The sequence below is a fragment of the Ursus maritimus genome, unplaced genomic scaffold, assembly GCF_017311325.1.
Source record: "Ursus maritimus isolate PB19 unplaced genomic scaffold, ASM1731132v1 scaffold_2, whole genome shotgun sequence".
Taxonomy (NCBI): domain Eukaryota; kingdom Metazoa; phylum Chordata; class Mammalia; order Carnivora; family Ursidae; genus Ursus; species Ursus maritimus.
The window spans coordinates 8,659,796-8,667,397 of NW_024424452.1; the positions used below are offsets into that span (position 1 = coordinate 8,659,796).

Genomic DNA, 7,602 nt, shown 5'->3' on the forward strand with positions numbered 1-7,602 from the left:
GTGTGTGTGTGTGTGTGTGTGTGTGTGTGTGTGTGTGTGTGTGTGTGTTGGCGGCCGTGGTGGGGGGGGGGGAGCGTCTCTCACTTTGTCCCTGAATCCTGATGTCAAAGACAAGCCCCCTGGGGTACCCGGTAACCGGAGCAAGTGAGTGGAAGGAGGAAACGGTGTCTGTGGGTTTCTGGAATGTTCGGGCTCCCAAGAAGGGGTCTCCAGCCGGCGCGCGGGGCTGGAGGCAAGACAGCTCTGTAGAGTTGGCTGCTAGGTGGCCCATGTGCTCGTGACTGAAGCAGTTTCTCATCTTGAGATCTAGAAGGTTGGGAAAGACTCGCCATCCTCGCCGATGTGTGACAGGGCGGGGGGTTGGTTTGTCGTGCAGTAATTTGTAGGTTTCAGAATGCGACGCTCCCACATGTGGTACAGAAGCATGAGCCCTCCTCCCTCCCGTGGGAGAAGCCCCCGCGAGCACAGGACAGTCTCCCGCCAGCGCCAGGCGCTCCCGGCAGCCCTGAGTCTCATCGGGTCGCTCGGACCTGAGCGTGGCCAGAGCTGTCCCCCAATGTCTGCCCCGACAGATGGGAGAAATTAGGATAAAACCAGCAGAGCTCTGTTCTGAGTCTGACTCCGCTAACATTCTGCTGCTTTTCCAATGGCTGGTTTGGGTATGCCCCCCTCTTTAAAGATCTGGTAACTAAATTAAAATATAAAATGTAAAAAAATAAAGAACACTTGGCACAAAGCCTTTTAACCCAGAAAGTCTCCCCTGGTGCTTTTAAAGTGAAATTTAATTAAGCAAAACTATAGTTACACATGGTTTCGGAGGCCTGACTCTGTAAACGGCCAGCTCCCGAGGCACAGAAGGGAGCGAAGTTTCATGCTCTGACTGCACCCCCGCTCCGGGCAGAGTCACGGCCTCCCTGTGTGTGGCCTCCCTCTCCCTGTAGTCAAGTGGGTCTGAACAAAATGACGGAGCTTGTACGATGACCCGAGGAAGTACAGAGGCCAAGGCCACCCCTTGAAAAACCCGGGGATCGGGGGCGCCGATCCCCGATGCAGTCGCGAATCTACGTAAAACTTTGGACTCCCCCCAAAACGTCACTGTTAATAGCCTACTGTTGACCCGAAGCCCTACCCATAACATAGTCGCCGAACACATATTTTGTATGTATACGTATAATATACTGTATACTGACAATGAAGTAAGTTAGAGGGAGAAAAAAGTGTGATTAAGAAAATCATAAGGAAAATACATTTACGCTGGGGAACTGTAAAAAATCCGCGTGTAAGTGGACCCGTGCGATTCGAACCCGTGTTGTTCAAGGGTCAGCAGTAATCATCAGAGTGGGTGAGCCTGTCTGCCTGTGTTTTTGAAAGGGCCTCCGAGCGGCTGCCTTGGGTTGGGGTACATTGCTGCCTCCTGCACAGTCCCTAGCGTGCTGGCTTTGGGGGGCACGCGGCTTGCTGGTCTCCTCTTGGGCATGGCATTGGTTCCTGCGCAGGGACGTGGGGGCGAGCTGAGAACCCCAAGGACTCTGGGGAGCTGATTTGATGTTGGATTGAGGGGGGGGCTTCTGGTCACCAGACCCTTGACCTGCGTCTGGCCCCCCGCAGGGTGGGGTGAGCCACGTTCGTGGAAGCGGGAGGCGCAGCGCGTGCCCAGGCTTGGACGGGCGTTCAGAAGCAGCTGCCTCTTCCAAGAAGCTTGGGCTCTCGGAATGTCGAGAGGAAGGGCCTTTCTTTTCTTTTTTCAAGAAATCGGTTTGTGGACGGGTGAAAGGCTGCTCTGTTTGGGACAGCGGAGTGGGGGGCTCCGGGGAGTGAGGTTGGAGGACCCCGCTCACTTCTCAGTGAGGCATCGGGACCCTCCCGTGTGGTCGCGTGGCAATGCGCTCGAGCCCCCGCGTCTTCTCTTCCCGGCTGCCGGGCGACCTGGGGCAAGCCCTAGTCAAGCTCCGGAAACCCTTTCTGAGAGAATGAAGGGATTTAGCTGCTTTGAGCTTCCATCTCTGTCTCCGTGGAGGGGATATAATACTGCCAGACTCGCAGGGCTGCCGGGGGGGGGGGGCGGGGGAGGGACTGAACGATGACAGCTGTAGACTGTTCATTACAGCGCCCAAGCCCACGGCAGGCACTCAGGACGTGTCAGTGGTGGCGGTTGCTCTGGCTGTTATGTCACCGACTTTGGTGGCTGGGGCAGCTCCCTCGGGTCAAAGCCATTTCCACCTTGTGCTGGAGCCGGAGGAGCCCCGACACGGGAGCAGGCGCTCGCGCGGGTTAGCCAGGGCACCGGCGGCCACGGCCTGACCACCAGTGACGCCCAGTGATGCCCAGTGACGCCCGCAGGCTCCAGCCTCTGCTAAAAATTCAAGTCTCAGTTCCTCTGTGGCTGAAGCTGCCACGCTGGGCTGGGCCACAGACAGGAAGGCAGGCCCCTCCCTGCGCCTCAGTCTTATTGGGGGGCGGGCCGTCCCGAGAGGAGGCTTGCTCTTAGAAGCCCGTCTGACTGGAGCATCTGGTGAGGCTGCTCCCCACCCTGGGACCCCCAAGCCCAGGAGCCTCTCGTGTTTGAGGAGAGTAGATTCTCTGGGACAGTGGTTCTCGCCTGGGGGTGACTTTGCCCCTCGGGACACTTGACAGCGTCTGGCGGCATCTGGGGCTGTCACCGCTGTGCAGGGCTGGCATCTAGAGGGGAGAGGACAGAGATGCTGGTAAACACCTTACAAGGCATAGGACTGTCTCCCCACCCCCAACAAAGAATGATGTGGCCCCAAATGTCAACAGTGCTGAGTCGAGGAGTCTGGGGGCTCCTTCCCTGGCATAGTCAGCAGATAGTCACTGAGAACTGCCCTGTGCCAGGGACGTGCTCCAGGCTGGGAGTCCGGCAGCCTCAAGCCGCTCCCAGCCCAGAGGGGACACGGAGCGCGCAGAACCACAGCCCAAGCCTTAAAATGGGAAAGGGCATTTGTAGGCGGCAGGGAGGGCACCCCAGAGTGAGGGGAAGCAGGTGCACAGAGTGAGCAATGTAGCAAGTCAGAGGAAGAGCCAGCTCCTGGGTGCGGGCAGGGCGGGTGGGGGCGGGGGGCAGCCGCACCGTGGGGAAAACAAAGCTGACTCTGGAAGCGGTGGCTGTAGTTGAGGCTTGTTCTCTCCATCCGACCAGATGTAGTAAAGAGCGGCTGCAGCCATGCTCGGGGTACGGGGATCCCAGCCGGGAAGAAAGTGCTCAGACCAGCTCAGACCCAGCTCAGACCCAGCCCGGGAGGCCGTGCCCCGGGAATCCCTTTGCAACCTTCTGTCTAAATGAATGGGTGCTTCCCCACCGGGAGGTGTGGACTCAGCCCATCAGCGGATAGGCAGAGAGGGCGCCACTGATCTGCGTCACAGCAGGGGACAAACAAGGAGCTTGCCTGTCAGGCCAGACGGTAGACCGAATAAGTAAGTGAATTACGCGGTGCCTTACACAGTGGTCAGTGTTACAGGAGAAAAACAAGGTAAGGGCAATTGGAAGAGCAAGGTGAGGGGTTAAAGCTTTAAATCAAGTGGTCAGGGTAGGCCTTGCGAGAAGGTAACATGTGAACAGAGTCTTGACAGAGGGGAGGGGATGAACCATGCCAATGCCTGAGGTAAGAACATTCCAGGCAGAGGGGAAACAGTAAGTGCAAAGGTCCTGTGGTACAGATGTGCCTGGGAGACAGAATAGCCAAAGCAAAACCACCAAGGGAAAGAGTGGTAGGCGACCAGGCCAGAGAGAGGAGGGAGACGCGGGGCAGGAGGTGGGGCCTTGCAGGCCGTTGCAGAGTTTTGGCTGTTACTCTGAGGGACGTAGGCTCCATTGGACGGTTTGGACCGAGGGTGGTCTAATCTGACTGTTTAAAAGGCTCTCTCTGGAGGCTGCTTTGTGACTAGACTGCAGGGCTAAGGGTGGAAGAAGGCAAATCGGTGAGGAGCCTGTTGCCGTAAGGCCCAGAGGCTATGATTTGCACCAGGTGGCGCGGTGGTGAAAAGCGATTGGCTTCTGGATGTATTTTGAGTGTAGAGCCCAAAATAGGACTTGAGACAGATTAGAGGAAAGGAGGGATAGAGAAGAGCGAGGACGGGCGCTGGGGTGAGCCACTGCTTCCCCAGCCCTGAGGACACCACCTCCCAGGCTGTGCAAAGGGGGGTCCTGCTGGGGTGAAGCAGGTTTGAGGGATGGGGATCGGGCTCCAGTTTGGACCAGTTTGGACTCCACGCAGTGAGCTCAGGGAGAGGAGTGGCCTGGAGGACGTGCTGGAGAATCGCCACCTTTCAGTGGCACGCCAAGTGGCCGGAGTGAAGGACAGGAGAGCGGCGTGTGGGGACACTGCCTTGTGGGGACACCGTCTGGGTCCCACAGCATTGAGAGCTCAGCAGGGAGAAGGAGCAGCAAAGGAAGGAGAGCGAGCAGCCAGCCGGGCAGGAGGCCCGAGAGGCCGCGGTGCCCTGGAAGCCAGGAGCCGGCGGGTCAGGAAGACGAGGGCTGAGGACACAGCGATGAGCGGGGTTTTCGGCCACCTTGGCAGGGACACGTGGCATAGTGGGCGTCCAAGTCAGAAGGGAAAGGTTTAAGGTTGTGGACCCAAGAACAGGTTAACTTCTTCGGAGATTTTTGCAGGAGAGGAAGTAGAGTCGAGGGGAGTGTGTGTGTGTGTGTGTGTGTGTGTGTGTGTGAGACACGGCAGAGCCCAACACGCTTGTGCGCTTGTGGAAAGGAGCACAAGAGCCGATGCCACAGGAGAGAGGGAGGACCCTGGCTGGGGCCCCCAGCGTAGGAGCAAGGGGCTGCCACCTGCAGCTCTGGGAGCTCAGCACTCATCTCTGGCCACCTGTGGGGACAGACAGGTGCAGAGATGGCGGGCGATGAGCAGGGGGCTGATTGAATAAGGCGGGGCCCCCCACCAGCGGGAAAGCCGTGAACACGACACCCCAGGCCTGCCATCCAGTTGTGATAAGTTTCTGCATTTAATCAATCCGCAGTCCGAAATCGTGCCTTGGGGCGCCTGGCTGGCTCAGTCGGTTAAGCGTCTGCCTTCAGCTCAGGTCATGATCCCACGGGTCTGGGGTAGAGTCCCGCATCGGGCTCCCTCTCCCTCTGCCTGCTGCTCCCCCTGCTTGTGGTCGCTCTCTCTCTCTGACAAACAAATAAATATAATCCTTAAAAAAAAAAAAAAAGGAAGGAAATCGTGCCTTGACCTAAGTCTTGACCTTGACATTGCTTTGATTTCTTTGTCCCCTCTGTGCAGTACACCTAAGAAGCCTTCCCAGATTCTCCCCAAAGGACAAGACCCCACGAACTTTCACAGGGGGAGGCTGTCTGGCCCGTCTTACATGGGCCACCTTGCAGAGGCAAGGGGTCCTCTCTCTATCCCACTAGCGTTCGTCTGTCAGTCACTCCCGCCCCCACACCTGCCCCCACCCAGCCTCTCCTTCTCAGTAGGTTTTCCCCTCGTTGTTAGATACCGCATTCTGCATGCTCCGTACTCCTGAGCACGCCGCCCCACTCCGTGCTGTGCCATCTGGCATCTGTCCAGAATGGGCGTGTCCCTAGGTCCCTCCCCTGCCACCTCCCCCATTCCACCACCACTTTGACCAGAGGCTTCCCTCCATCTCCTTGCTCAGCCTTTCTTGAGACCCCGGCGACCCCTCCTTACTCACCGACTGTCCCTATTCAACTTGGCACCTGCTTCCTGCCACCTCCTCCCTGGATCTTTTCTGGGACACCCCTGAAAATGTCAGCGTTCCTGCATGTTCTGGCCATTCTCACCACGGCTGTCTCTGGGCTTCCATGTTCGCTGCCCTGGCGGGGCGGGAGGGGGGTGCCCTGAGCTCTCCCCAGCCTGCATCTCTGGCCTCAGGCCCTGGGTCCCACTCCCCCATCCACAGGACCCCTTAGCGGCTCCACTAGCACCCCCTACTCACGGAACCCAACCCATGCTGCTGCTCACCCCTTCCATGTTTGGGGAACCAGCTCCAGGCACAGGCCTCACCTCCTGGGTTCTATATAACAAAGGGGTCACAACGGCCTCCAGTACCTTCTACTGCCTTGCCCCAGGGCCGGAATCCAAGGCCAGTTCTGCCAGAGTCCAGCTCAGGACCTCCTTTGACACCAAGTGGCCACCTGAAGAGGTGCCCCCCAACTTCTTGGTCTGCTGTTCCTTCCCCCAGCAAGGAGGCAGAGGAAAGCAGGGAGTGGCAGCCAGGGGACCCCAACAGAGCAGACTGAAGTGGCTCCGGGGTAGGGTCTCTGAGCAAGGTCTGTAACCAAGGCCCCTCCTTTGGGGTGGATGCCCACATGGGCAGTTGCCCGGCCTTCTCGTCCCCCCGGCGTGAAGCGACAGCTCGCTGCTAGGGTCCAGCTGGGCTCCCGGCCCCGCCTCGGCAGCCTCTGGTGTCCCACCACACCCGGGGCCTGCCTTCAGCCTCGCCCCATCACCTCTGCCGCCCCGCCTCGCCCAGCCCCTTCTCCGTGTCTCACGGGCAGCCAAGCTCCGTGTCTGCTGGGAGTGCAGGCGGCCAGCCCTCAGTTCTGCCCAGAGCCCCCTCTTCGGGGACGGCCACTCCCGACTCTCAGCTTTGCTCCCCCCCAGAGATCCCCTCGATGGCTAGCCCAGTGTCTGGGGGCAGGGGCAGCCGCGTTTGGGGCAAGCCGGCCAGGCCAGCTCCGAAAAGTGGCCTGGCACCCGCCGGCTGGGGCATCCCAAAACAGTGAGCAGGCACGGGCACCCCCTTACCGCAGGGGCCTGACCAAGACCGTGCCAGGTGAAATAGCAGTGCAAGCAGTCTTCTTGCTGGTATCTTACCTACCCCTCATGTGGCACTTGGGCCCCCACACCACGCTGCGGGCACACCTCTGGGGCTGAGGGCTCCCTCCAGCTAGACCTCAGCCCCCCCCCACCATAGTTCCCTGCACCTCCACCCCGGCCCTCCTATCACCACAGTCTACAGCCTGAAGGCCAGACCCCCACCCCGCCACCCAACTGTTGAGGAAGGGCTTGCACATGGCCTGGAGGGGACACCCTGGGGTTTGGTCCCGGACCAAGAGGCCTCCATTCTTCATCTGTCAAATGGGGATCACCTTTTCTGACTGATTGGATTGTTGCAAGATGTGTAGTCTGGCGTGCAGCGGGCACCCAGGAGATGGAGCAGGTGGGGGTGAGGTCAGCGCCCCCTCAGGACGCTGAGCGCAGCCAAGGCCAGGTTGGCAGGCCACACGGTGATAGGGAGGGTACGGGGCCATCCTCCTGACTCTGCCCCTGGCCTGGAGCCTTTGGGCATTTCTGGTGCCACAGTGCCCCCTGGTGGCCATGCCGCCTACCCCGAAGCGCAGCGCCTCCACCACCTTCTCTGCGGCCCTGAGCAAGATGTGTGGCCGCCATTTAGAACTGAGACCCGGGCTGCTCCCAGTCACCCACTGTCCTCCCTGCTACTGGCTGCTGATGATTACCCCCCCCCCCCAGGCCTGGACTGGGAGACTCTCCCAACATCTCCCACCCTCCGAAAGGACAGGAAGGTCTCCATACAGAATGATTTTGGATTGGCTTTTGTTGCAAAGACAACACTTGGCGCTTGGGGCTGGGGGGGGGGGGG

The 7,602-nt window shown here is 59.5% G+C and overlaps 1 protein-coding gene across 1 annotated transcript in view; it reads left to right on the forward strand.

Moving 5' to 3' along the window:
• CUX1 (cut like homeobox 1) overlaps window positions 1-7,602 on the forward strand; it is a 357,827-nt gene that overhangs the window by 341,517 nt on the left and 8,708 nt on the right.